The 8,055-nt window shown below is 39.1% G+C and overlaps 1 pseudogene; it reads left to right on the top strand.

Annotated features, from left to right (window-relative positions):
• The first annotated feature begins 717 nt into the window (after nucleotides 1–717).
• LOC111740336 lies at nucleotides 718–831 on the top strand (annotated as a pseudogene).
• Nucleotides 832–8,055: the final 7,224 nt, after the last annotated feature.

The following is an 8,055-nucleotide window of genomic DNA, read 5'->3' as shown; positions in this document are numbered from 1 at the left end:
CCTTCTGTCCATTAGAGAGGATGCGGAACAAGTTGTAAACAAGGAGATGTTTTATTCCAAAGTCAGAAATGTTAAACTAAAAGACCAAATCTTATCTGACCTAAGACCTTAACATTTCAGTTTATTAGCACATGGGCATTTGTTTCTGAGAAGTTATAGAAGCCTTCCAACATCAAGGAATTTGAAGGCTGTTCTGTTAAATGGACGATTTAGGGCCGAACTACAAGAATATATGCGGGAAGTAATACTTGCTCTGATCGAGGTCTCTTTGGCCTTGGTTATTTTCAAGCACATGGGAGAAACTGAGACAGCATAACATAGTTTACAGATAAGGAACCAAGATCCTATTCAATTCTCTCTTTGGCTGCTCCTAACTGCTAGTCTACCTGCATGATAAGTATTTGATAGCAAGTGACTAGATTAATATTTATTTTTATCTACCTGCTACTTTTGATCATATTAGTCATGTTTTGTAATTTTAATTCTCTTTGTATGTCTTTATTTTAAAAAATATTTTAAGTTTACATCATATGATTCCATTACTTGAAATGGTAGCAGATCTAAATCAGCTGGCTCTCATATCTGTTGCCTCTTGCTCATGCTGGATCGTTTCCTCTTACCTTTTGTGATTTGGGATTTTAAGCTCTTCTTCCTATACAGCCTGAGTTGAGGGTATATTGCTCTAGAAAGGAATTGTGTTAGAATTTTCCAAGTGCCATCTATGGCCACCCTGAACAAGCCCGATCCCATCTGATCTCAGAAGCTAAGCAGAGTCGGGCCTGGTTAGTGCTTAGATGGGAGACCACCTAGGAAGACCAGGTGCTGTAGGTGTTTAAAAAAAAAAAAAGAATTTTCCAGGTGCCCTAAAAAGGACCACAGACATGGGATCATTAGGATGTTAATAGCAAAGCTTATGGCCTCACAAATCATAAAGATATGTAAATTAAAACCCTATGCCTAAAAGAAACAGGATTATGATTTTAATTTCATAGATTCTTGGAGGATGTTTTTTCACCCAGAGACTAGAGACAGATGGACACGTTTTTATTCTTTACATGTTTTTATACAGTGTAAATTTATGCTATACTGAAGGCTGGTTTCATATACCTCCTTCTTTCCATGAGGGAGTTCCATTTTAGTGGATCTTAGAACCAGTTCTCATCTTCACTCTTGGTGAGCTCAAAGTCATGTTTACTGTATTTAAATGTGTGTTAAACTCTCCAGTCTCTAGTTTTGGGACCCTCCTCACTCCCAGGTACAGTGTTAGCACATGCATTTCTACTCTCATTTGTAGTTCCAACTTAATTCATGGCAATGGGAGATTTTCCTTTTGTTCTGACAAGCTGGGATATGCCTTTACAAGAAAGTTCGCATCATTTTTTGGGGAATGTCTAAGCATTTATTGTAGCAGTGCTTTCGACTTCTGCAGTTGACCATGTTGTTCCAGCACAGAGTCAAGCAGGGTTGTTTTAACCTAGGGTCCGTCCGTGATTCTGTGGGAGTTAGCAGCACCATGGATATCTAGTATGTTGGCTCTCAGTCTTCCCCTGCTTCAAGCACAGCTACTTTGCTTTTGTGTGTTTTATACACTGTGATTCTGAATAAAAATTGATTGTACATAAAGGTTCTGTGTTTTAAAATAAAGTTTTAAGATCCTGCATTATATTTTGTAACGGAAAACACAGAAGTGTGGAGTGAAGAACATGAATCTTATTGTCAAACGACATGAGCATCTAACAAATTCCAAACTCCTACAATCATTTTATGAATAAACATACACTCTCTTTATATTTCTGCAGTAGAAATCACCTCCCAACTTGGGATGCTGTCGAGGCAATCACATTTTCCCAGGGAGTAAACTTCTCCAGGAATAAGTTGAGCAAAGCCAGAGGCCCATTAACTCTTGTGAACTAGGAAAAGTTCCTTCATTACTGCTGGCAGCAGTGGGGACCTTATGTCTGGAAGAGTCAATAATACATTACATTACTTGAGCTGTAAAAAAAAGTTCATTGACTATGTCTTTTAAAAACTATTTTCAAGGGATGTAATGCCAGGAAGGCAAGAATGCCTCCAGTCCCCAAGAAGGCTCCAAATAAGGTGGAATAATGGCTGTAGAGGCCGTGTGCCATATAAAACATAGCAAAGGAAACAGAGCAAACACAGGGGGTTGAAGAAGTTTGGCAAAATAAGAGAAGGTAGAAGTAGAGGAGGGAGCAGATGGCTGCAGAAGAGTGAACAACAGGAAACGTTAACACGCACAAATCTTCGGTTGTTAGGGGTGAGATGTAGCATGTCTTAGAGTCAGGGATTTGCTAGACTGGATGAAACAGCCTGGCCCAACTCACTTACAAGTGTAAATGCTTGCCATATATGATAAATCTGAGTAATACCAGCCTTGCTTAACTCTCTTTCCTGCAGTCTGTGGTTACACTGATTGGCCTGTACTCGGTCCCTACTCCAAACCACGCTTTTTCTGACACTGAGCCACTCGACATGCTCTCACTTCTGTCAGTGACATTTCTTCACTTGGACTTCTTAGTTTTCTTCAAATGCTACCTGCTCAGGGATGTTGTCTCTGTTCTTCATACCTCCACACAAAGCTAAAAGAGGTTCCCCTTTGACATGCTTTCTTAGCACTTGGTGACTTTTTTTTTTAACACACTTATCACAAATGTAATGATATCATTAGTTTTGTCATCTTCAAAGAAAAAATTATTTCCTTACTAGAATGTATATTCCATGAAGGCAAAGATAGTCTGTTTTCAGTACCTAGGATAGATCCTGGCACTCAATAAGTTATTCCTGGAGAAATAAATGAAAAGATGAGAAAGCAGAAAACAGTTTTAAAAGTTAAATACAATTAGTCTTATAATAAAGTACTTCATAGATTCTACTGTCGATTCCCTAAAAGACCCCTAGAAAAGTCAAGGAAAGTCAAGTTTATTAGACTTATTGCAGAAAAGGACACAGAAATATAAAAAGTTTTAGGATCTGGAATGGGTGAATTGGAGGTAAGCAATGCAAAATGGAAATTAGTTGGGGTTGGGCAGAGATTGTGGCCTAATATTGATGGGCACAGTTAGGTGAAGGTCTTGAAGTAATTCTTGATTATTAGGGTATAATTTTGGTAAGTAAACTGTGTAGTTCATAGTCCTATATTCTAGAAACAGATACTTCCTAGAGCAAGCTGTTGAACTATTTTTTGTTTATTTTCAGCATTGCTTAGCAAAGAAGCATATGCATCAACCTAGAGTCGTTTAGCCCTGGGAGAGTAAAGTATGCCTGTGTCCCATATTATCAAGCACAGGAGCAAGAGCTTGTTTTAGTTTAAATTCTCAGTCCCCCTGTTTGGTAATACTTTCATCTGAGTTTAAGGATAGACCATACTTCTCTGGAGACTTGATTGATCCAGATTTCCACTGCTGACTGTTGTGTTATAGAGAGTTTCAGATATCAAAAAAGTGTCAGATTGTCACGTTCTTTTTGCTGGGAGATTATTTGTCAGATCATTTGATGAAACAGTGGCTTCATTTGGGCACTTCAACACAACTGCTAAGAGAAGAATTATAATTAGACTGTGCAGTCCGTTTTTAAGCTAGAGCCGTGGAGTCCAAATTAAACCAAGAGAACAGATCTCATCCCCAACTGGAAGAGTCCACAGAACCACGTATGAGGGATTGGGTCAACTTTCTAATTTCATGATTTCTTTCTTTATGCTTAGTCCACAAAGTTTATTTGCTCCTCCCAACCCTCCTTCCAAAAATAAAACTGCAAGTACTTCAAAAGTTTTTATTTACATTGCCTCAAAGTCCATATTTAAATTTAGTCCTTTAAGCTTGGGGGTTGACCCCAAAAGTAAACCTCTCGGGATTGAAGTTAGAGAGAAAGGAAATTTGCCTTTTGAGAACCTAATACATACTGTCGTAGCAACCCTATGAGTGCTGACGAAATTTGAGGTGGAGGAAAGGGAAGCAATTTTCTAGAAACTGAACAACTAGTAAATATTGAATACTGACTATAAACCTGAGTCTCTGTTTCCAGAGACTGTGTACATCCCACTGTACCATACAATCTCCTTTTAAGGAATAACACACAGTACAATTATGAGTTGACCCTACATATATATTTTTCTTATGATATAGTTAGAATTATAGCACTTTCACTTGATATTTAAACTATTTATCTTTGGCAGGATAAGTGGGGGCTTGGGTTTTTTTCTGGAGACAATGGGAAGCCACAAGAGGGACTAAGAGGTTCAGTTTTGCTCTTTTTATAGCCATGTGCGAGATGATAGCAAACAGAAATCACTGTTTATAAGCATAGAGGGTTAAAAACAAACTTCTCCTTAGAGATAAGTACATATGAATAGATCTACTGTCTGATGGGAAGGCTGTTGTTTTCCAACTTTAAGAAGGATGCATAATTTAGGCCAAGATAATCACCAGTGATGCATACAGCAGAGATTAATTTGCAAATTTAATATCCAAAGATTGGAGGACTTGCTTATGAAGCCACAGCTTCTAAATTATATTGAGGCATTGGTTGGTAACAAGTGCTCAGGAGCCTCAATGTGCAGAAGAATATTAAAAGATACCACATGTCCTCTAATTAAAATCACAGCAAAATGGAGTAATGATTGCAGATATGATATTAGCAAAGGGTAGGAGGATGATTGGAGAGCAGTGCCCGGCAGCCAACAGGGGCCGAAAACCATGGCCTCCGTGGGGAGAGGCCTTTCTCCAAATTGCTGTGAAGTCCCTAGAAATTAGCAAGAGCCAGAGGGAAAGCTAATGTTCATTGCTGGCATTATAGGAAATGAAAATATTGTTCTAGCACACGATTTAGACAAAGGTTTGGTCTGTTTGTTCAGTGCAAAGTGGCAACTGGGAGCAATTAAAAACTGAGGCCGAGCTTGCAAGTGACTCACTCACACCCAACAACAGCAATCAGATGTTTCCATGCACTTGATGCCGTAGGAATTTATGGTTGATTGACTGTATTGTCTTTGTTTGCTTTGTGATTTTTTTTTTTTTTTAAGGGAGAGAATAGGAGAACAAAGCCAGCAAAATGGAAAGTGTCCATTCATTCCTAAGAGGACAGTAGCAGGGCTATTCAAGAGGACTGGAAGACCAGGCACATATAAATCTTTCTATGAAATTGCCATGAAAAAAATGTATCATTAAGAACATATCCGGCATTTTAGAGGCATGGATTTCTAGGGCAGTGGACTGTATTTAGGATGAAGTAAGAGGTTATTTTTGTTGTTGTTGTTGTTTGAAAGTTTCTCTTCAAATTGGAGAAATCTGATTGGAATTAACATGAACCATAATAGCTATTGAGATAATATGAAGGTGAGTAAGAATAATCATTTATTTTTTCATCGGCTCAACCGTATTTAACCCTCCTAACCAGATATTACTCCTTTATATGTTGTACTTCTTGGGTCCTAACCAAAGAATAGAGTGAGAGCCGGACTAAGATCATTTTGAAAGCGGTAGATATTCATATATATTTAACATATGCTGCCACCTCCCTTTGATGTCCCTTTGACATTAATCCATCATAGCACTCTTTCCCATTGACTCCAGAAACACGCTCAAATCCTTCTCAACAGATGATTCCAAAAGCCATTATTAACCTTCAGAGATGGCATGCAAGATACCATCTAGCCATCTCGTGCTAGAGGAATCCAGAACATTTGGGTGCAAAATACTTCTTATCAACAGAAAAGAAAAATATAAACAGTGAAGTATAGGGAAAAGAGCACTGTATTAACTGTCAAAAGTCCAGGGCTTCTATTTCCTCTCCTACTTAGTGCTCTAGTGATTTTGGACAAGTTATAGTACCTCTTGGATCCTTGGTTGCTTCAACTGTAAAACTGAAGTAATGTTTACCAGTGATACTTTGCAAGTGATAAAACAACGAAATGCAATAGTTAACAAATATTTATGAGCCGCGTGATGATATGAAAGTGTGCTCTAATAATCACTAAATCTGGGTTGTTTGTCTTTCACATCTGCAGGGGAGTTGATGGCAGAGCACCTTTGTCCTAACTTCTGCTACCTTGCTTTATACCACATTCCGTATTTCATTTTCTCAAACTTAAATGGTCATCAGCATCACCTAGGGATCAGGGCATCTTAAAACACAGATTCTCAGGCCCCAGAACTAGAACTCCTGATCTATTAAGACTGAGGGAGTGGTGCCCAAGAAATTATACAGTTCTACCGAGTGCCCAGTGATGCTGATGGTGCAGGTCCCAGAACAATAATTTGAGAAACTTAAATTATTGCCTCACTTAAATTCTATGCTATAATTCTATAAGTTCGTGGCAGAAAGCATCTGCCATGAGCCAAATCCCAGAGATCTCTTATTTTCCCAGAACTGCTACTATCCTGATACTTTTCTACCATTCTTGTGAGGCTTCGTATATTTATATATTTTTAAAAATCTTTATCGTTCTGTTCCCTTCCTGAATAATTCCCTGCTCTGCATCTGCCAGTGTTTTTACCCAGGCAACCACAGGTGTTTGCTTGGAAGGCCCTGCCTTGAGCTAAGATTACCAGTTTGAGCCAGCACAGTTTGTCCTTATTGCTTATTTGTTAAAATGAGCTCGTCTATCTGTCCATATGCCACACATCCTGGGTGGAGAAAAGCAGTAATAGAAAACCACTCTTTGACAGCCCTCCCAGCATAATGCCTGCATGAGCAGAGGTTATTATTTTGCAACATCACTGCTATTTCCAGTGGCCCCCAGTGGATCTGCTGACTGTCAAGACAAAAGGGGGGACACTGTTAATACAAGCTGCCATGCTTTTTAAGGGGCAGTATTGTGCTGGGCTTTCAGAGTGGCTTGTGTTGCCTATAGATTGGCAAACTGACTCCAATTCAATGTTCCTTCTCCCATTGATGTTGTCACTGGTGTATTTATTAAATAGATCCCAATTTAATAGGTCTCAACTTGGGCTATGACCACTGCAGGGGTGACTTGACTTCTGTGCTTCTTGATAGACTAGAAAGAGAACTAGGTTAAAAGTGTTCAGATGTTCTCCAGTCTCAGGTCAGCCATGAAATTGCTTTATGATCTTAGATGAATCCCATCTCTTCTCTGGGCCTCAAGTCCCTTCCTCTATATCCCAGGTCTTATCTAAGAGGAGTCGATGATCCCATGTGATTCTTGTTCCAAGACTACCAGCTCCTTTTGGTATAGCATACACTGCTTGAGAAAGCCCCCAAAATAGCAGCAAAGTAATTGCAATGTGTATTCTAATAGCAGCAGCTGTAGTAACGGAGCCACCCCCTCCCTGGGTTTCCTCTTTTGGGGTGATATGCCAGAATGAGAAACAAAATTACTATGTCTGTTCAGCAAATTCCTCCTGACAAAATCTTTAAGCGTTGACAAGAGTAATATACTGAAAATTAGTTTAGAAGTGTTTCAAGTTTCAAAAATCAATCAAAATCAAATTAGGTTCTGAAGATGCTGTCTGTTGAGTTTTAGGAAAAAATAAAGATCCGCTTCAGCAACTCGGGAAAGTGGCTCTGACCCCAAAAGAGGTGACTCTTGTACAGAAAGTGATTGTCCTTCCTTATGTCTACCTTTTAGGCTCTCTCCAAGAACTTGACTGACTATCCCCTTGTCATCTTCTATCATCTGAGAAGTTTATAAATAACTTGCCAGCTGACCTACATTTTAATTCTGTTTCTCTCCTTTTCATGTCCCAACACCCAAGCCAATTCCAAAGCTGAATGAGAAAGAAATTTTAAAAAGTAAAAGAACTAGTCTTACTTCCCAGGATGACAAAAAAGAGAAAAAAGCCTGGTGGTGGGAAAAAAAGAATTAACAGTCCGTGATCTCTCCTAACTTGGTCTGGCTGTCAAGTGCAGAAGAGAGGATAATGGAAAAAGCCATATCTAGGATGAGGGCATGTGTGCCTCTGTGGGGCGCATCAGGAACAGGAGTGCAGCTTTGGCTTGGTTACTTCTCCAGACACATAACTCGTATGTTAGGGTTTTTCCTAGCCTTGGAGGACAATAGTGACCATGTTGACATTTGTG

The sequence above is a fragment of the Pteropus vampyrus genome, unplaced genomic scaffold (assembly GCF_000151845.1).
Source record: "Pteropus vampyrus isolate Shadow unplaced genomic scaffold, Pvam_2.0 Scaffold61, whole genome shotgun sequence".
Taxonomy (NCBI): Eukaryota; Metazoa; Chordata; class Mammalia; order Chiroptera; family Pteropodidae; genus Pteropus; species Pteropus vampyrus.
This window is presented reverse-complemented; position numbering and strand designations above follow the sequence as displayed.